We start from the raw sequence: 23184 nt of genomic DNA, 5'->3' as shown, positions 1-23184 counted from the left end.
TGACTACTTATAACCAGGATATCGACTTTTTTCTGCTTCAGAACTCAAAGTGATATATCAGCTCTCCAGGGATATCAAGCCTGCCAGCCTTTGAGTTGCTAGCTTGCAGTCTCAATATACTGACTTCGGGACTTGTCAAAACACACACACACACACACACACACACACACACACACACACTGTCAGTTTTGTTTCTCTGTAGAACCCTGACTAATACAGTAGCCAAAAGAGCTTTTATAACATAGTAAAGTTGGAAGATGCATTATAAACTTATAACAATCAATAAAATGTGGTACTGGCAGGAATAGATCAATATAGAGTTCAGAACTAGATCCATAGTTCAGAATAGAGAATTCAAAAGTAGACCCATAGATATGTGATCAGTTGATATTTGTCAAAACTGAAAATGCATTTCTGTGGATAAAGAATGGTCTTTTCAACAAATAGTGTATAAGCCACAACTATAAAATTTCTAGAAGAAAAGATGATAGGAAATTTTTTGTGACATTTTACTAGCCAATATTTTTATATGACACAACATCATCAACAAAGAGAAAAAATAAAAATTATTCTTATTAAATATTAAAAAATGTTCCTCAAAAACAATGTTAAGGAAATGAAAAGCACACTATAGAGTGAATATTTCAAGTAATGAATCTGATAATATACTTATATTCAGAATATATAAAGAACTCACAAAACTCAATCAGATGAAAAGAAGCAACATATATTTTTTTAAATGAGCAGAAGATTTAATCAGACATTTACCAAAGAAGTTATATGGATCAAATAATTATGCAAAATCATTAGTCATTAGGGAATGTCAATTGAGTCACAATGATATACCATTATATGCCTAATAAAATGGTTTAAATTCTAGTTAATAAAAGCCATAGAAAACAAGTGGAAGTGAAGATGTAGCCTATTAGAGTGCTCATACACCTAAAGTAGTGCAACCATTTTGCGTAAAAGATAAGGTAACAGTTTGAAGTGTTGTAAAAATGAAACCTATGATTAGCATATGACTGGAATTACATTACTAGGTTTTATTTAAGAGAAATGAAAGACTGCCCACAGAAAGATTATTATATATAATTCTATAAAGAATTTATCCTATATAATAAAAGGCTAATATGCAAATTGAGCAAACGGTGGAATGACTTGCAATAATGCACACCGACAATCAGCGGAAAATACTCAATGCAAGAGCTGCCCCTTGGTACTCAATGAGCTCCAAAAGCCAGGCTCATGGCTGACAAGCACAGTGGTGGTGGTGTGAGCTTCTCTCACCTTCTCAGCAGCACTAAGTATGTCCAACAGCCGGCTTAGGCTTGCTTCTCTCCAACCCCCCCACCCCTGTCCCCCAGGCTCCCAAACTGCAAGAGGGAGCAGGCCTAGCTGAGGGACCTCTATCCCAAGTGCACAAATTTTGTGCACTCGGCCTCTAGTTTCTAATGGTTATAGTAAAAGTTTTTAACAGCATAAATATTTTTCAAGTAGTGAATTAATAAAACATTGTGAACTGATTAACAAAATATTTAATCAACATTTGTATGATGAAATATTAATTTTAAAAAATTGTTACATGCAGAAATGTGAATCAACCTCAAAATAGTTGAGTAAACAAGCCAAACACTCTCTCTCACCTAAGGAGATGGAATACTGATTATTCCAATTGCAAGGAAGTGGTTAGGGGTGATCAGGCTGGCAGCAGAAGCAGTTAGGGGCAATCAGGCAGGCAGGCAGATGAGCAGTTTGGAGCCAGCAGTCCTGGATTTCGAAAAGGATGTCTGACTGCTCATTTAGACCTGATCCCATGGGTCTAAACAGGCAGTTGGACATCCCTTCTGAGGTCCCAGATTGAAGAGGGTTCTGGCTGGGCTAAGGGACATCCCCTCAGGCAAGAATTTCATGTGCTGGGCCTCTAGTATGAATATTACTCTTTAAGGAATATCCTTGTCCCTGTATCTTGAAACATTATTATCTTCAGAAAGTTCATAAAGATAGAATTATTAGTCTTAGGGTTCATCCAATATTAAAGCTTTTTCTCCATCTTGATAAATTGCCCTCCAACAATTATTATAGATACACTAATTATATCACAAACATCTTCCATGCAATGTCCTTTTTTTTTTTTACCCACCACATATTATGATCATTTAGTGCTATTTAGAACTATTTCTCATAGTTTGATAAGTTAATTAATTTATTTATTTGAATTCCCAGTTCTTTGTTTGCTATAAAATTTGCATACCTTTCAAAGTGTATATATATATACACTTTGAAAGGTATGCAAATATATATATATTACTGATTTTTTTACAGAGAGAAAGAGAGAGGGATAAAGAGTTAGAAACATCGATGAGAGAGAATCATCGATCAGCTGCCTCTTGCACACCTTACTGGGGATGTTCCCTCAACCAAGGTACATGCCCTTGACCAGAATTTGAACCCAGGACCTTTCAGTCCTCAGGCTGACACTCTATCCACTGAGCCAAACCGGTTTCTACTCAAAGTATATTTGTCAGTTTATTTATTTTTTTAGTTGTCTCTGTCCTGACCATATCAATTTTTTTTGTTTGCTTGTTTTTCTTTATTGCTTCCATGAATGAATTTTATGAGAATTAAAGAGATGAAATGCTTCATATTATGCAAATTTTATCATGTATCTGAATACATTTTAAATTAAGATAATATGATGTTGAAACACAATACACTGAGTAATATTTAAAAATACTTACTATTGAGGGGGAGTAGATCAGCTTTTTGTGCATTTCAATTTTACTCTTTATATTGAACATTATTAAACATTTTTTTTTGTTTATTGCTCTCTGTGGAATCAAACCTTGATTACTAGTTATTTTTTGATACCTCAAATCTTCAAATATGTCTTATTTATATCTGCATCCCTAGAGCCTAAAATACAGGGTGCACTGGGAGCACAATAATCTTGAATGAAATTTTTAAAAAGTCATCAAGATAAATGTTGCTTATAATTTTAATAAGTTGCTCAATATTTAGAAAGAAGCAGTATAATTAATGTGTTAGGAAAATATCAATAAATAATCCATACAAAGTATTAATAGACTCAAAGATTCAACATCTGGGTTAAAGCCTTTTTTTTTTAACTCTAATTAATCCCACTGGACAATGAACTCCTCTAGACTGAAAAGTGTCTCTTCATTTTTATCTCTAGGTCTCAACACTGTTTCCGAACACATAAGACACTCAATAAAAGTGTTTTGAACAACTGAATCAATAAGTTCAAAAACATATTACAGTATAATAATGGACAAATAATTATTTAGAAACACTACAGATTAGAAATCTATGGTCATCATTTTTATCATTATTTTATTTTGAAAGTCCCTGTCAGAGTCATATGCAATATAGCAGGATATTTCTTAAAAGAGTTTAAGTAATATTTATTTATTTTCAAAATATCTGCCAACTTCTTGAGATCATTGAAATCATCTGGAATACTTCAGGGGTATAAATAAAAGAAAAATAACTAAGATTACTAATGGAAATTTATCAGCAGAGTTAATAATTAGCTATGTTTTTTCACTTAAAATAATTATAATCCAACAACTCACAAGGATATATTACTAATTTTATAGTATATAGTTTATATTTAAGATTTTTATATGCATAGATCTTTATAGTTAAGAATTTTTAGAAAATTATATCTATATTCTACATATAATAATGAGTACTTTTCCCCCCCACAAAATGCAACAAGCCTTTCTGTCATATTTTTACAGGCAATTTGTAGCTATTTTAGTGACTGACTACAAAATATCCCATTCAATAAGATGTTGTTAACTACTTTTCTTTAATTATTTTGGGCAATTTTTAAGGTAATAATCATTCTTATTAAATTCACTGGGGCTGTTTTCTAATCTATACAGTGAAAATATTTAAAATATCAATATAAGAATTGTAGGTTTTTTTAATGTAAGGAAAGTCACATGACTTATTTAAAGCACTAAGCAGAGTACTTGACACACAATTTACAATGACTAAATGTAATAATCAATATTAATTTGAATTAACAATGGCACTTTCATTAAGTAAGACCCAGACTAAACTGTAATAGTGATGAGATTAAATGAATCTATATTCTTTTTTAATATGTTTTGTTGTTTAGAGAGAGAGAGAGAAAGAGAGAAGAGAAAAAGAGAGAGAGAGAGAGAGAGAGAGAGAGAGAGAGAGAGAGAGAGATTGAAGTGTAAGAAAAATATCTATCAGTTGCCATTTGTATGCACTTCAACTAGCAATTGAACCCAAAACCTGGATATATGCCCTGACTGGTAATGGAATCAGTGACTTTTTGTGCACATGGCAATGTTCAATCAACTGAGCTACACTGGCCAGGAAGGTACTACACCCTTTATTTAACTCATGAAACAGTCTAGATGGAAGTTAATTAGATTAAATAGGTAATTCTACTTTTATAAGGTTGTTCGTGGTCCATAGTTTAATTTTCTTTACTTATTTTTTTTAATTTTTTATTACTAGTGGCCCAGTGCATGAAATTCCTGCACGGATGTGGGGGTCCACTCAGCCCAGCCTTCACCTTCTCCAATTGGGGACCAATCTTGCAATCTGAGACTGCCGACTCCTAACCTCTCACCTGCCTGCCTAACTGATCACTCCCAACTGCCTCTGCCTGCCTGCCTAATTGCCCCTAATTCTTCTGCCTTCCTGACTGATTGCCCCCAACTTCCCTCCCCTGCTGGACTGATCTCGCCCACAACTGCCTCCCCCTGCTGGCTTGGTTGCCCCAAATAGCTCTCCTCTGCTGGCCTGATCTCACCCCCATCAGCCCTCCCCTGCCAGCCTAAACTTGCCTCCAATTTCCCGCCTCTGCTGGCCAGTTGGGTTCTGATTGGTCAGTTTCTACGCCAGTCAGCAACTCTGGCCCTATCAACTTAGTGCTGACTGCAGGACTGACTTCCGGTTGGTTGAGCCTCAGTCTTTACTAGTCATTACAGCCTAGGGGTTTTATATATTAGGATTTACTTTACCATTGTTGTTGCAGGTGTGTTAAATAGGTCCTTTTGCAATGTGTGGAGAAGTTTAAACCTGATGGTTAGATTTTATTGTTAATTAGGGGAGTTAATACACCCTAGGGGACCTATAGGGGGAGCAGTTCTAGAAATATTGCCCCAAGGCTTTTGTTAATTCTCCATATATCTTCTTGGTTTAAGCAAAGGACAAAGAACTATTTAAATTAGTCCAAATTTCTAATGTTCCAAGGGCATGGATTGGGCCCTTATCCCAGGAAATTCTAATGGGGACTTATGCTCTTTTGCCAATAAAATTATCTTTTTGATTATTCCCACTCTAGGCCCTGCCCCTCCACTTTGTCACACTGACTCCCATTAAACATGCCCAAAAGTTTCATCTAATTCTTATTGCACATGTATTGAGTATAGGAATCCCCTCCTCACCCAACCCTACCTTTCCACCTCTGGTACAGGGCTTTTTGCATGTCTAAGGAGGTTTCTAGTTGTGTTCCAGGACCTGTGGCAGCCCCCCCCTACAGTATGTTTACCAGTCTCTTTACCAGTCTGTTTACCAGTAAGCTAGATGGAAATTCTACTTTTGTTACTTGTTTTTGCTTCCAAGTTAGTGAAAATTATTGAATTTCCTTTTGCTTTCTTCCTATGACTTTGTTTATGCTGACATTGTTATCATTTGTTTCATCTAGCTGAGTCCTGTCTATTTAAGTGCAAACATCTTTTTAAATTTTAAACACCTTTTCTTATCATTTTTCCCCCTAAGAATATTATTCTGTATTTTACTCCATAAGCTGACCTGACATAATTGAAACTTTACTAGATGACTCAGCATTTTCTTAAAGAATCTTTATTCTCTTACTGTGTGAAGACATCAATCTGGTCAGGTTGTTAATTTTTTTTTATCTTTCAGCCTCAGTTCAGTCTCACCTTTTACCTGTTCTTAGTATTCTCACTCTGGATTTCTATTCCAATCTGTTTCACAAGAATGGAGACCTGGTCTTGAGTGAGGCTGCTAGGCCTGCCTGGTGGTAGGCGGGTTCTCTGCTTCATGCAGGAAATATCATATTTCACATGAGTCCATGTGAATTTTAGAGGATGTTTATTAAACCTGGGGACAGAGAAACAAGGAAGGGCCTAGGATAGAAGAAGCAAGAGGAGAAAAACTAAGTGGGAAAATGAGCCTAGTTGGGCTGCTTTGATTTACTACACTAAGAAATCATAGAAAAGGGGGACTTGTAGAAGATCTCTATAGAATGAGTATTCATCAGCTTTATGCTGATGTGCCAAACTTAGATTTATTCCATTCACTTTATTTGTCCTGGGTGTGGTTGGCAAATGGAACTAATTAGATTTCTACTTTCTATCTCCCTGATAGCATGATTTAAGCTATTAATATTTATCCTCTGGTTGGGGAGAAATGTAAACCACTTATTCTTAAGTGTCCTTTCTTTAGGTGGCTGCAAATTGTTGTCTAGATTTACTAGATGACTGCAAACTGCATGTTTAACTGTCTGTATCAATTTAACTATCTGTCCTGGCCCACTAGCCTGTCTCATTTGCATAGGCTGATACCAACTAACTACTTTAAAAAGTTATCCGATATAATAAAAAGGTAATATGCAAATTGACCCTCATGCCCTTACACAAAAATGTCTGCCCACATGTGGTCAAAGATGGCTGCCACAAGATGGCCAGCAGAGGAGGGCAGTTGGAGGTGACCTGGCCTCCAGGGGAGGCCAGTTGGAGGCAACCAGGTCAGCAGGGGAGAGCAATTCGGGGTGATGGGCTGGCAGGGTAGGGAAGTTGGTGGTAACCAGGCTGCAGGGGAGGGCAGTAAGGCCAGCAGAGAAGGGCAGTTGTGAGCGACCCAGCTGGCAGGTGATAAGGCTGGTGAGCAGTTGGAAGGCAGCAGTTCTGGATTGTGGGATAAGGACTAAACCAGCAAGTTGGACATCCCCTGTGGGGTCCCATATTGGAGAGGGTGCAGGATGGGCTAAGGGACATCCCCCTAGTGCACGAATTTTGTGCACCAGGCCTCTAGTATATTGAATAAACATCGCTGGGTTGTTGAATATGTAGAGCTTTGGGGAGACTGGCACGCTCTGAGGAGACATGAAAGCTCTCTCTACCCTTTCCCCAACTCCACCCTATGCATCTCTTCCACCTGGCTGTTCCTTGGTCACGGTTTTAGTATAGCTTATCATCCATTGATTCCCAACCTTCTTCCTCCTGAGAGCTTGCAGCTTACTGAAACACATGCTGGAGGAGAGGAGAAGGTTAGTGAAAAGGTCAAAGCTGATGTGATGCTTGTCATCACCCAGGTTCCTTGCCGTACCTCTGAGATACTGTGGGTCCATTCTAGGCCACTGCAATACAGTCTCTAGAAAGGTTGCAGGTGCCGCCATTTTCAGTCGGTGACCGCACAACTGAGCACCCGCCCACAGATAGAGAGAGGAATCAACATCTTGGAAATTCATCTCGGCACCCCTGGATCTATTCAGAGTGCTGCCTGCCAGCCATAACCAGTGTGGGACCACCACCCACCGTGTGCTAGCAATGAACAATGCATTACCGCAATGTGGGTTCTGGACATCTTCAGTGAGAATGCATCAGACAGATCTTTGTAGCTGAGCCTCCTAACCAGAGCCCAAACTCAGCATCCCAGGACCCCATACTTCTGGTCCTTGTGCTGTAAGTGCAAGCCATGGGTTCCTCACTCCCCACTCCATCCCTGATCCCAATACAGAAGCTCAGCCAGGTGTGTCCTACACCCCTGTCTAGAGTCCTAGCCAGGTGAGTATCTTACCCTGGCAGACTGAGTGCACTCCAGCACCAGCTTAGGCAAAGCCCTCACAGGGCAAGTACGCTACCCCTTGCACAGACTGAGTGTGCTCCCCTGGCAAACAGACCCCTCACAGAGAAAGTGCCCAGCCCCCACCATAGATAGATCATGCACCACCACCAGCAGAGATAAACCCTTTGGCTGGGGTGCATCCCACTCTGGCAGAGACATAGCTGCAGACCAGTGAGTGCTACACACCCAGCAGAGATAAATCCTTGAGCTGGTGGGTGCTCTGCCATCAGCATAGGCAGAGCCTTTGGCTGGTGCACACCCTTGCCCCCAGCACAGATAGAAATGTCACCTGGTGCACACCTACCCACAATCCAGGTCAAAGCTGCTGGAGTGACTTGGTGGGCCAAACCAAAGGTCATAGGTCCATGCTGCAAGTGACCTGCCAGAGGGACTAGTGCACTATCCTGTTTTAGGAGCTGGAGCAGTATAGTGAACTGCATGCCAGAGGGCTCTGGGACCTCACAGAGAGTCTCACACCAGGGGTACTGTGAGTCTGCCCCCCACCAACCCTGAGAAATGGATAATTAAAGGACCAGAACAATGGGAAAAGGGTGTATAATTCAGAGCAAAGATAACAAAGTTGTGAAATTCAAGACAGTCTCAGCCCCCAGAGGTAGCTAGTCCGGAACCATTGAACTGTGAGGGACCTCAACCCCTTCGACCCCAAGCAGGTTGCGCAGGGCCAGAAAGATATGGCAAAAATGGGGAGACAGAATAAAAAAAAAATACAAAGAAAAGAAAAGGAGGCATCATCAGAAAAGGAACTATATGAGAGTCAATTAATATGTCAGAAAAATAATTCAGAATAAGGAGCATACAATTCGTAAACAGGATGGATGAGAAAATCAATAACCTATGTAAGGATCAGTAAGAAATAAAGAGTGATATAGATACAATAAAAGCCACCATGGAAGCTTTCAACAACAGACTAGAGGAAACAAAGGACAGAATTAGCAAATCAGGGGACAGGGAAGCAAAATATAGCCAATCTGAATTGGAAATGGAGGAAAAAAAAATCAAAAGGCAGAAGGAGAGCCTGAGGGAGCTTTGGAACAACATAAAATGAATCAACACATGTATAATAGGGCTTCCAGAAAGACAAAAAGAGGACCAAGGTTTAGACAAACTATTTGAAGAAATAATGTCAGAAAATTTCCCTGATTTGGAGGAGAAAAAAAATTACACAAGCACAGAGAGTCACAGATAAGATGAAGCCCAAAAGATACACACCAAGACATATAATAATTAGAATGGCAAATGTTAATAACAAAGAGAGAATCTTAATGCCTGCAAGAGAGAGACAGAAAGTTATGTAGAAAGGATCTATCATTATATTATCAAATGATTTCTCAACAGAAACACATTAGGCCAGAAAGGAATGGAAGGAAGTATACAAAGTGTTGCAAATAAGGGACTAAATCCAAGAATACTGTACCCAGCGAAGCAATCATTCAATTGAAGGGGAAATCAGGAGCTTCACAGGAAAAACAAACAAACAAACAAAAAAAACGGCTAAGGGAGTTTATCACTACCAAGCCAGCAATGCAAGAAATGCTAAAAGGACTGTTATAAAAAAGAAGAAGAAGAAGAAGAAGAAGAAGAAGAAGAAGAAGAAGAAGAAGAAGAAGAAGAAGAAGAAGAAGAAGAAGAAGAAGGAGGAGAAGAAGAAGAAGAAGAAGAAGGAACACAGGTGCAAAATATAAAAATGGCTACAAACAAGTACCTATCAATAATAATTTTAAATATAAACAGAATGGCATCAAGTGGCTGAATGGATAAGAATACATGACCCATATATATGCTGTCTACAAGAGACTCACTTCAGAACAAGATACTCACACAAATTGAAAGTGAAAGAATGGACAAATATATTTCAGGGAAATGGAAATGAAAAAAAAAAAAAAAAAAAAAAAAAGCTGGGGTAGCAATAATTATATCTGACAAAATAGACCTCAAAGTAACGGCCATAATAAGAGTTAAATAAGGCCTTCATAATACTAAAGCATTTGATACAATAAGAGGATATAACTCTGATAAACATAAAGCACTCAATGCAAGACTACCCCAAAACAAAGCAAACAAACAAAACAAACAAAAAAATTCTGCTATTTTAGACCAATGGAACCAAACAGAGAATCAAGAAATAGACCCAAGCCATTATGCTCAATTAATATTTGACAAAGGAGGCAAGAGCATACAATGGTGTCAAGATAGTCTCTTCATGAATGGTATTGGGAAAATTGGACAGATACATGAAAAAAATGAAAGTAGAACACACACTTACACCATTGACAAAAATAAACCCAAAAATGGTTAAAGGACTTAAACAGAAGACAGGAAACCATAAAAATCTTAGAAGAAGCCATGGGCAGCAAAATAGCAGACATTTCTCTTAGCAATGTCTTTACAAACACAGCTCCTAGGCCAATGAAGACTAAGGAGAAAATAACAAATGGGACTACATAAAAATAAAAAGCTTCTGTACAGCAAAATAAACCATCAACAACACAACAAGAAAGCTCACTCCATGAGAGAACATATTTGCCAATGCTATCTCTGATAAAGGTTTACTCTCCAAAATTTATGGGGAATTATACAAATTAACAAAGGAAGATAAACAATCCAATTTAAAAAAATGGGCAAAGGACCTAAATACACACTTTTGGAAAGAGGACATACAGAAGGTCAAGAGGCATATGAAAACATGCTTAAAGTCACTAATCATTCAAGAGATGTAAATCAAAACAGTAATAAGGTAGCATCTTAAACCTGTCAGAATGGCTATGCTCAACAAATCAACAAACAAGTGTGGAATGAGGAGAAAAAAGAACCCTCTTACACTGCAGATGGGAATGCAGACTGGTGCAGCCACTGTGGAAAACACTATGGCGTTTCCTCAAAAAACTGAAAATGGAACTTCCATTTGACCCAGTAATCCCACTTCTAGGAATATATCCCAAGAAAACAGAAACACCAGTCAGAAATGATATATGCACCCCTATGTTCATAGCAGCACAATTTACAATAGCTAGGATTTATAAACAGCCTAAGTGCATATTAGCAGATGAGTGGATTAGGCAACAGTGGTACATGTACAAAATGAAATACTATGCTGTGTAAAAAAGAAGGAATTCTTACCTTTTGTGACAGCATGGATAGAACTAAAGATTGGTATGTTAAGCAAAATAAGCCAATCAGAGAATGATAAATATCACATGATCTCACTCATTAGTAGTATATAATGAACAATATAAAGTGATGTGCAAAAACAGAACCAGAGTCACTGAAGCATCAAGCAGACAGTACAACCTATGAGGATAAGTGAGGGGTGAGGGGGTAAGAGATCAACCAAAGAACTTGTATGCATGCATATGAGCATAACCAATTGACACATACTTGGGATGGTGCTGGCACGTGCTGGTGGATGGGGGCAGCTGGGGAGAGGTCAATGGGTGAAAAAGGAGACTTATGTAATACTTTAAACAATAAAGAATTTTTTAAAAATCAATTAAGCTCTGAATAAGAAATAGTAAGTGCATTGGATAAATTCTAAGGCATTCTATTGCTGTTAATAGTGATAACTGAAACTGTGAGCAGAGGTGTTTTTCCCAGGGCCCTGTCTCTCCACTTGGAAGAATGAGCTCTGCAGACTAGAAGATTTAAGCAAAAGTGTGAAAGTTCATTACAAGCAGATTCAGACTCTCCTCAAAAAAAGGGGAACCCAATCATGGGCTTCATGTTAAAACTTGTAGTCCAGGGTGATATGTTTGCTACAAGCCTGCTCTGTGTCTACCTGTGTCATCACCTGACTGATTCCCTCAGTGTTTTTGCTCAGCAACGGGCCTGAACTTTCCATTTCTGTGTGTTCTTTCTCTGTTCCTAGGCTGATCTTTCTGTTTCTATGCAGCACCCCTTGTTGCTGCAGGCCCTCCCTTGTTTTCTCATGCCTCCAGCTTTGCATCCAGAAACATTTTATTATTTCTGTTTGCTTGGTTCCTGTGGTCAGGCTACTCAAACTTCAGTGTCTGCCCCTGCCTGTGCTCCACCTGCCTTTGTTTCCACTGGACCTGCCCTGTCTGCCTGTGTCTCAAGTTAACCCTCTCACTAGTTAAATGGCTTTTTGCTAAATGTTGACATTTTATTGTCAAGCACACAACCTGGAGACACTGTTGTTACCCTGGAGATGAGGAAACCTCTGTTCCTATCTTCTTGAGGAAAATATTTCAAAAAAAAAAAAAAGTGTAGAAAAACAAGCAAGAATTTCTGACCTCAGAAAACACATACTTAGGAAAGTGAAACAAGGAGGGCATAGAAGAAGCAAAGGAGAACCTAGGTTGGACTGCTTTATCTCACTAGGAAATCAGAGCTTAGGGGGCCTTGGAGACAGGTTCAGGGAGTTAATACGGGACCAGTTGCTGCTGCCTATTTCCGCCCTGGTTGCATATGTAAAGGTGTGCCTTACAGGTTACAGGATACATGCCTGTGGAGAGGAGAGGAGAGGAGAGGAGAGAAGAGGAGAGGAGGGGAGGGGAGGGGAAAGGAGGGGAGGGGAGGGGAGGGGAGGGGAGAGGAGAGGGGGGGAGAGGAGAGGGGGGGAGAGGAGAGGGGGGGAGAGGAGAGGAGAGGGGGAAAGATTGGCTCCTTGGAGGGAGAGCCCTGCGACTTTAAAGGCGAGGTGTTTAAGGGAGGCCTTAGGAATAACCAACAGAATATTCATCAACTTTATGCTAATGTACTAAAATAAGATTTAGTCTCTTGATTTGTCTGTCCTTTGGTGTGGTTGACAAACGGCACTAATTAGATTTCTGTTATCTGCCTCCCTGAGTGTAGGGTGACTTAAGCTATTTACCCTCTACCTGGGGAGAAGGATTGTAAACCATTTACTCTTGTATCCTTGGCTTAGGGAAGATAGGACTTACTTGGTGACCACAAATTGACATTTTTTTTAAATTACACTATTTTTCTGTGCTTTGATTTATTTGGAAGAGATATTTCAAATATTCTATGTAATATTTGAAAGTGCTAAATTTGAATTCAAAAGATTAACACTGAAATACATATAGTTATTTTCTCACCACCAACCATAATATTGTGTTTATACCATGCAGAAGTGACTCAGAAAGCCATACTATTGTTATAAACTGATCAGCTTGTGCCAAATATTCTTGCTCTTCCATGCCTGCTTCAAAATGTCATGTCTTTCAGCTGTTCAATTTCCAGCTGCCAAAAATCAATGGGTGTGCAACTGCTGGTTCTAGTTTCATGTTCTAAATCAATTCACTGCCAATCCTCCTAAACAATAAAAAGGTAATATGCAAATCAAACCTCACTCCCTCATGTCACAAGATGGCTGCCCCACATCATCTCAAGATGGCCACCACAAGATGGCCACCCCTATGTCATCACAAGATGGCCAGCAGAGGAGGGCAGTTGGGGGTGATTGGGCCAGCAGGCCAGCAGTTAGGTGTCAATCTGGCTAGCAGCAGGGTGGCTAGGAGCCAGCAGTCCCAGATTGTGAGAGGAATGTCCAACTGCCGGTTTAGGCTCAATCCCTAAACCGGCAGTTTGACATCCCTGGAGGGGTCCCAGATTGGAGAGGGAGCAGCCTGGGCTGAGGGACAGCCCCCCTCTCCCCATGCATGAATTTTGTGTACCAGGCCTCTAGTTTGATATAATAAATTAACATGATATTACTGTTGGTAACAATCATAACAAATATGTTTATGAGACATAAAGCATCTAAAATTAAGTTTTTCTATTTATATTTTTAAAATAGGTGAGAAAGTAAACAGATTTTTGGTAATCTAATAAATAAATCTTGCCAAAATTGGTTTGGCTCAGTGGATAGAGCATTGGCCTGAGGAATGAAAGGTCCCAGGTTCTATTCCAGTCAAGGGCATGTACCTTGGTTGCAGGTACTTCCTCAGAAGGAAGTATGCAGGAGACAGCTGATCAATGTTTCTAACTCTCATTCCCTCTCACTTCCTCTCTGTAAAAAATCAATAAAATATATTTAAAAAAATAAATTTCTGAATATATATATATATATATATATATATATATATATAATATATATAAAGTTTTTTTATGGAAGTAAAACAAAGTTCTAAGTTATCACTGTCCAAGCAGAAGTATCAATGTAACATCATAGAAAATTCTGTGACTGAAAGTTTTCAAATAGTACTTTAAATTTCTACTATTGCACAGAAATATTTTCACAAGCTTTTATCTTCACAGAAGCCAAGTACTATTTTTTATTTATAACACTTTTTATAATTGTCAATTTTTAAGATGCCTAAAATCTTAACATAAAAATTTAAATTGGCCATATATAAATTGATGGATGGAATAAAGAAAATAAATATTAGGAAATTATATAAATATATATTTTTTATCTTTTTGAAAACCATGGAAAAAGACTGAAATTTTTAGCCGAAACCAGTTTGGCTCAGTGGATAGAGCATCAGCCTGCAGACTGAAAGGTTCTGGGTTCGATTCTGGTCAAGGACATGTACCTTAGTTGCAGGCACATCCCCAGTAGGGGGTGTGCAAGAGGCAGCTGATCAATGATTCTCATTGATGTTTTTAACTCTCTATCCTTCTCCTTTCCTCTCTGTAAAAAATCAATAAAATATATATATATTTAAAAAGACAAATTTTTAACTAAATTAGGCAAATATTAATACAAATGTAAATCCAGTGTAAATTTATAAAGTAATGCACTTTACTGGGATATTATTACTAGTCTATTTCAACTATTATTCCTCCCAAAATGTAAGTCTTATATTAGATACAGCTCTCCTGGCCTGACAATTAAGTAGGATAAAAACTAAGAGTAAGAACCATTTAGAAATAGGAATAGCAATTTTTATACACAAAATGTAAATTCTCATTAAGCTGTTTCCCCATTCTTTCCTCAAACTCTGTGTGCTTCTTATGCAATAGGTATTAACTACCATCAGCTTGATACTTCTGGGCAAGACAGAACACCTTATTTGGTGGAAATAATTTAGACATATAAAGTGTTCTATTTGCATTAATAGGAAAGAGACCTAGCTAGACACCAGGGAAGTTTGCACTTCCATTTAAAAGACTTTGCCTATTCTGATTTTCAGGGCAATAAACCTGAGAATGACCTGTGTAAGAGGTCTGATTAGTCCAGCATATAGGTCAAGCAGCCCTGAACTGACCTCAATATGCTGAACAATACATACCTAAGTTATTCAGTGATTCATGATCTATTCTAATTAATAATTATAAACTCAGCCTATTGGTCAGCTCTCAGTAAGGTGTGTTCAAGAAAATTAATTTATCAGAAAAAGCTATAGAGAATATTTACAAATAACACTTGTAAAATTAAAGGAAATTTTAAATGCCAAGATTTAAAAAATGGATTTATTGCTTTACTTTCTGGTTACAGCTGACCATAGGGCACTGTATAAAGTTTCTATTCATTCTATATGTTTTCTTTTAAGGTATAAATTTCAGTTTTATTCATAATATAGTAAAATATCTAAATAAGTAAACTTGACATGTTAAATATTTATAAAATGTTTTAATTTTCATATTCAAAAGGAAGTTTTTTTATTTCCACACAAAATTCAGTTTTTTTTTATCTGAACAGCCTTTTCCTCCATATTATTTCTGCCTACAATGATTAAACCAAGTGGCAACACCCTGAATATAATATCTCTATAATAATGTATATCCAGAAAATGGCCACAAAATAATCCATCACCAGTTCACTCCAACATGTCAAACTGCTATTATCTGCTTGGTTGTATCTCCCATGCTAGTCTCCTTTTACTTTAAGTGCAGGACTGTATGGCTCTTTTTTTTTGTAAAATGGTCTATTTTTGGAAATGTCATCAATTCTTGTACTGTTGGCAGCCAATAGTTGACCAGATTTCCTTATGAAATTTGACAACTTGTTTTCATAATATTTTGCAGCAGTCTAATAACTTTACAGACAAATAGATTCTGAATCAGATGGATAATTTCCAGCTATTGTGTTTGTTATTAATATGTTGATGTGTTCTTTAGTTATCAAAACACCTGGGATACATGCTCAGTTGATCAAGCACTTGAGAACAAAAAAAGGGAAAGCAATCAATCAAAGACAAGAAACTCATGAAAAGTATGATTTTTCTAAAGGAAATAATGAAATAATTTAAATTATAATAGAGATATCATTGAGTGTATTGGAATTTAATGAAGTGAAGTGAATTTTAGAAAAACTAACTGTACTGAGAGTTTCTGACTCAGAGTCACAAATTCCTTGGATCAAGTCTTTAAAGTCGTCTAATGCCAATGTTGATGGGCATAGATACCCCAGGTGTAAAGTAGAGGAAATACTACTACTATAACTGCACAGAAACCTAATTTTCTTTAATTTGGCCTTTTTATTTTGATTTTTTCCCTTTGACTCAAACTGGCCTTAACCCATCTCTCACCACCTCCTTCTCTCTTGCTTAATGATCAAGTCCTCAGGTCAGTGATGTTCTGGTTAACAAAGTCCTGAGTCTGTTGACTACAGTTTTCTTATCAAACTAAACATAATATATTGGACTCAGATGTTTTTTAGCTCTGGACCCAGGAAAGCAGAATACCACAGAAAAAAATTCTTGCAAATTGGACAGAACATCCCCATATCTTAGTACCAACCAATCTGTAGAAACCATGACCCTAAATTCATTAGTCACTATAAATAATGTGTGGTTTTTTTGTTTGTTTATTTTTTCCCTATATAAATCCACCTACTGAAGCCATCAGGGGGCAGGTCTTTGAGCATGAGCTACATGTGACTCCAGGCATGGTGCCATCTCCCTAATAAACCCTTATTTTCTTGGCTACAAACTTCTGTTTGGGCAGGCAAATGGACCCCTTCAGTCAGGTAGACTAAGTGAGAAAATTAATTAATTAATAATTGTAGCTTTGTCTTTTTTTTTTTTCCTTCTGAATTTAAGGCTTCTTTGAACTGTCTTTAAAGTTATTTTAAGAATATGTATTTTAATAATATGAATATTACATCTATCAGGACATATTCTATGTTTATAATCATTTAATTCTTCCCCTCTGGTGGAAAATTATGGAATATTCCACAAAAATAGTTCATAGTCATAAAATAGAATTGTAGAGCAAGTTTTGCCCCATCAGCGACATTTCTCTAATTAATGCCACTTCTTTCAGCTATTTACAGAATCTGGCATCATGGATAAGAGATAAAACAATGTTATCTCATGTGATTAATGTTGTTTTACTGTGATAGGTAAAACAATGCATGTATGAAGCTCAAAGCTTAGTTCACATGGTAAATAGAAAAAGTACAATGCAACAAATTATGCAGCAAATATATGGACCAGTACTATGAGGAGAGAGAAACTGCGCTTGTGGAACTCTCCCCAAATGAGGTAAAAACTGATTCAGTTCTTGGAGGATGCATATCAGTTTAGAGATACACAAAATGAACCGGAGTTCCAAGTTGAAAGAAGAGCATATGAGGATGCATATCAGTTTAGAGATACACAAAATGAACCGGAGTTCCAAGTTGAAAGAAGAGCATATATAAATCAGTGGAGGAATAGAAGAGTATTGTATACACAGAAAACTACAAATTGTCCAGGATTACTGAAGTATAGAGTCTTCCTAAGGATTTTGGATTTTTTTTCTAGAAGTACAACAATGCTGAAATTTATAGTGAGCAAGGGGGAAAAGAGAGAGAGGGAAGAGAGAGAGAGAGAGAGAGAGAGAGAGAGAGAGATCATAAGAGATATATCAACCTAATTGGTTGCCTCCTATACACACCCCAGCCAGGGATGGAACCAGCATCCTAGCTATCGATATTTCCTCTGACCAGGAATCAAACCCATGACCTTCTTGTGTAGAGGACAACACTCCAACCAACTGCGCCACAACTGCAAAGACAATGCTGAAATATTTTAAGACTGGTTATGGCTTGATATGATTTGAAATTTTAAAAGATTATTTGATAGTAGTGTGAAAGATGGGTTTAATGAAGACATAAATGGAAGTTGATAGAGCAGTTAAAATAAGGTAAGAGTCTGGTATATCTTTGTAGCAGTAAGGATGGGAAAAGAAGTAGCAGATTTTTGAGCCCTCTGTGAGGTAAATTGGAATATTTTAAGAATTAATTTAATGATAATGAAGAGAATGTCATAGGGTAGGCTTCCCTGGGAACAGATCTTGTGGCAAAGTTCATATGGGATTGTTCTAGGAATCAATCTTATGCAGGAAAGGGCAGAAGCAGTTGGGTTATGGATGTAGATATAACAAAGAACGTTCAATTATACAGAGAGCTCTAACGCTAGAATGGCAGTTCAGACCTGTCCAAAATTGGACATGGACCAGTCATTAGCTTGACCTTGGGTGTGTTCTTGAGTAAATATAGGGCAATGAGGTTGAGGTCTCAAATGTGAACTCTTAGCCCCAAGATAATTAGTGTTAGGATTGGGAGATCTGGGCAATGCATGACTTTATCAAGGGCAGAGAAGGGAAAAAAAAGGGGACAGGCTAAAAAAAAAAAAAAATTTGCTGACCTATGCAATTAAAGCGATCTGTGATTTGGGGACAGTTTGTTAAAAATATGTTTCTATCAATTATATTAGTTATCATATATTACTATGCAGGCTCTTTTTGAGAGCCACCAAGAGCAACGAGGGAGAGCGGGAGAGCCAGTTGCACTGTTGTATATCTCTATTCTTTTTGACTTTTTATTCCTCTGACTAGATAATTTCAAATGACTTGTATCAAAGCTTGCTTATTACTTTTTCAGCTTGACCACCCTTTCTTTAAGACCCCTTTGATGAACTTTTCAATGCAGTTATTGTATCCTTGAGATCCAATTTTTTTGGGGGGGGATCTTTAAAAAACTATTTTCTACCTCTTTGTTGAAATTTTCATTTTGTTAATGCCTTATTTTTCTGAACATGATGAGCATCTTTATGATGATTGTCTTAAGTTATTTTTTAGGTAATTCATAGACCTCTGTTTACATTTAATGTCTAGATATTTATTTAATTACTTTGAGCTATGTTTCCCTATTTGTTTGTGTTTCTCATAATTTTATGTTTCTATCTGTGCATTTGGAAAAGCAACCACCTCTCCCAATCTTGGAAAATACCTTTGATGATCAAGCCCTTAGACATGCTAAAAGCCTCTCATAGTCTTCTGTAGATATGGCTCCACGGCCAAAGGCTTGTAAATTTCCAATTTTATGGGTTTTAAGTTTTCTCTTTTTAGGAGCCTGTAATCTCTTGCTCTCTCCAGAGTCCACCTCACTTTTGTTCTTAGTGGCGCCCAGGATGTACAGTATTCTGAGTGCTATCATCAGGTACAGTATATCCAATAAGAAAAGGATAACAAGCAAACAAACAAACAAACAAACAAACAAACCAGGCTTCAGGCAACCCCTTGGGTAGCTAGAATGTTAGGTGTGAACTTCAGCTCTCCCTTTCTGAGGGGGAGCCAGGAGGTGGGCGTTTTCTTATGAACACTCCATAGTAATATAGGGGGGAAGGGCTCTGGCAGGCATGTCCATTGGTACATAATAGTCCAAAGTTACCTTTGTTCTCAGTGCCTCCTAAGTTGGCACACTTTCATTTCAGCTCTTAGATTTGGGAAAGACAGGAACCAGTCTCTTGGCAGACTCTTTTCCCTGGATGTAGAATTCGCAAGCTAATCAATTTCTGTCTGCTCTAACAAGTGCCCTCTGGAGCAGGAGCAAGCCATAAACAAACAAACCTTCTCTCTTTTGTTCTCATTAGCTCCCAGGCAACTGAAATATACTGGTCCCATCAGCATTCAGAGACAAAGGATACAAAAACCATTTGAAAATGCAGCCTCTCCCACAAAAGCTACAATGTTGGACGCATGCTTCAACATTTTCTCTCTACAAAGAGCAGCTGGGAGTTGTTGCTTTTTATTGATTTGTGATCTGTCTAGGAGAATGGTGAGTGTAATACATGTTATTTCAAACTATCGGTTTTATTCTCTGAGTCCCCTAGATTCAGGCAAAACAGAAATCTGTCTCTTTGATACCCTCCTGCAAAGTCAGTCTTCTTTCTTTTTTTCCACAAGAAACTGAGAATTGGGATTTTCTTCTCCGTTGCCCTATCAGTGCTGGGGGAGAGGGTATGGAGAATGGGCACCACTCATTTTTCAATGGAATTCAAAGAAGCTGGTTTCACACTTCCCTAGGATGCAGGTGCCTCTTAACTGATTTTTGTATTTCACCTAAACAGAATTGGTCCATGCATTGCTAATTTAAAATCTTAGTAGTGTACCCTGGCCAGCATGACTCAATGGTTGAGTGTCTACCTATGAACCAGGAGGTCCTGGTTCAATTCCCAGTCAGGGCATATGCCTGTGTTGCAGGCTCCACCCCCAGTGCAGGGCCTGCAGGAGGCAGCTGATCAACCATTGTCTCTCATCATTGATATTTTTACCTCTCTCTTTCTCCTTTCCTCTCTGAAAGCAATACAAATATATCTTAAAAAATAAAAAGGAATAAAACTCTCAAGTTCTCTTAAAAACATTTTAATATTATTTTAGTGTATTCAAATAATAAAAAAAATATTGAACCTTATGACAAGAAAGACATACTTCCTCAGCATGCTGGAATAATCTGGTATCATAATAACAGCCAACTAGAACAGACTTGATGTGGGGTAGTGAACACACAATACAGTGTTCATATTATGTGTGGTAGATTTATGTACCTAAAGCCTGTATAATTTTGTTAACTCAAATAAATTCAATAAAAAAGAAAAGAAAAAACTTAGTGTAAAAGGTGAACAAGGACGTTTCTGGTCGGAGACAGTACTCTGTGCCCCCAGTTCTTGTCTTGCTTTTAAGAATTCAAACAAGAGACAACCAATAACAGCAAAGGCAGGTGAGGATTTATTTGTTGGAAAGCAATACACTCAGATAGGCCCTGAGCAGAGCTGAGGGCCCAGACACTCAGCAGTTTGGAGGATTTATACCCCTAGGCTGGAATGTCGCTGGGCAAAGAGCTAGTCACCCCTCAATCATGTCTCAAAAATGTATCTTTACGCTCCAAGGCTCTTTCATCTAGGTGTTGTGCCACCAGTTAGACAACATCCTGGCTCTGAATCTTTCCTGTTAACTTAGGGACCTGCCACCTTCATTGTCTATTTTCAGTTTGTCATATCTCACCCATTTACTCCTAGCTCTAGCAGCTTCTCTTAGCCTCTCCCAGCTCATACTATAACAGCAGGTAGGTGTGTGTGTGTGTGTGTGTGTCGGGGGGGGGGGGGGGGCGGGGGCAGTGTTTGGGATTTTTTTTTCTTCCATCTTGCTAACATCTCTTCCTTCAAAGTCAATATGTTTAATATAACTATGAGGATATAAACTTTCTTTCTCTGATTGTTGTAGCATTTTATTTAAAAAATTTAGAAACACAATTTTGCATATATAAGAATTTAATATTTACTCTGTAATCTCTTATAGATTATAGTTTTCAGAGAAAAACAATGTCTTTTTTTCAACTTTGTACCAGGACATTAGCTAATCACTTTTAGGGCTTACATAATTACTAAATGAATAAGTAAATGAATAAATAAATAATTGAATCATTTATTTCTTTTTAGGTTAAAAAATATTCCTCTCATTTGTCAACAATATCTCCAAACCTCTTCTTCATATGCTTATATGTGTAGCTTTCATAAGATTCCACTTTCCATTGTATTTTTCATTTCAAATCCCAATTGTTCATTGCTTGCCTATAGGGAATTAATTAAGCTTTTGTTCTGTAAAAGCTTAATTATATACCTGGTTATAAGTATTTGTTAGTTCTAGGAGACTTTTTGTTGATTCTTTGGAATTTGCTATAAAAAATAATATATATTGCAGTTTTGATAACACACTCACATGTATATTTTTCATTTTCAACAATATAGTACTATAATGTTTAGATAGGCATATACTATTTTTTATTATGCAGAGGGAAAAGCTGAGTCACATGATAAATGTTTTATCCAAGGTTGTAAAATTTAAAAAGGCAAATCCATCAGTCTAATTATGGTTCTCATTTTAAGAAACCATTTCCACTCTGCCATCTTTCTGATACTGTTTGAAAGGTGTGACAAAAGCACAACCCATCTAAGCTTAAGATTATAAAAATGCTTATAAGAACACATCTAAATACAAACTGCTTGTACTCACTTTGTTGGTCTTCCTTACCACTCATTCAAAAGGAGACTTCTTGGAGCCAATTTCAATATAATGTACTCTTTGCCACCTGCATTTTGATTTTGTGAACCACTTTTCTTCATTTGAGGTACATAGTCACACACTGGAAGACAAATTAGGTGTCCCACATAATAGAATTTCCCTCCTGAACACTAATTTTTAGTCCTCTTGGTAAGAGGACCAAGTTGAAAGTGCTTTGCAGTTAGCCACTTGGTGTACAAGACAATGCTTCCTACCTATGACCCCACATCCAGAATTTTATGAATTCTGACTTTGCCAAAAGCACCCAATCAATGAGGCTTTCTTGAGTTATCACACTCTTACTTTATGGATTCTATTTTTTAAATATATTCATTGAGTTTTTACAGAGAGGAAGGGAGATAGATAGAGAGGTAAAAACAATGATGAGAGAGAAACATTGATCAGCTGCCTCCTGCACAACCCCTACTGGGATGTGCCCACAACCAAGGTACATGTCCTTGACTGGAATTGAACCTGGGACCATTCAGTCCACAGGCTGATGCTCTATCTACTGAGCCAAACTGGTTTTGGCTATGCATTCTGTTTTTAAATATTTATTTACTTCTCTTCTCCTTGACTTTTAAAAACTAAACTTTATTTGAAAAGAGTTTTAGATTTACTGAAAAAGTTGCAATTATAGTACAGAAAGTTGTCATGTATTTTACACCTAGTTTCTCCTATTATTAACATCTTATATTAGTATAAATTTCTCAGAATTAATGAACCAATATTGATGATAAAAGATAATGATGAAGATGTTGATAATTATTAGCTATACTTTATTTTATCAGAATGAGTTGTAAAGTTCTAGAAGAACTGAGAGAGATCACTGTGATCATCTTTGGAAAATGCAATGTGTCAATGTGAGATATAAGCAGAAATCACTCTTATGGTTTTCCCTATTGCCCCTTTAAAACTGCTCTGTGAACTCATTCTTCCTTTGAATAAAATTTAATTTCAATCCCATGCTATTATGGACTGTGTCTTCATTTCGTGCCTCTCTCTGTAGGAGGTTCATACATTCCTGTCCTGATGAACTCAGTATAGCCTCAG

This window comes from Pipistrellus kuhlii, unplaced genomic scaffold (assembly GCF_014108245.1).
Source record: "Pipistrellus kuhlii isolate mPipKuh1 unplaced genomic scaffold, mPipKuh1.p scaffold_m20_p_1, whole genome shotgun sequence".
NCBI lineage: Eukaryota > Metazoa > Chordata > Mammalia > Chiroptera > Vespertilionidae > Pipistrellus > Pipistrellus kuhlii.
This window is presented reverse-complemented; position numbering follows the sequence as displayed.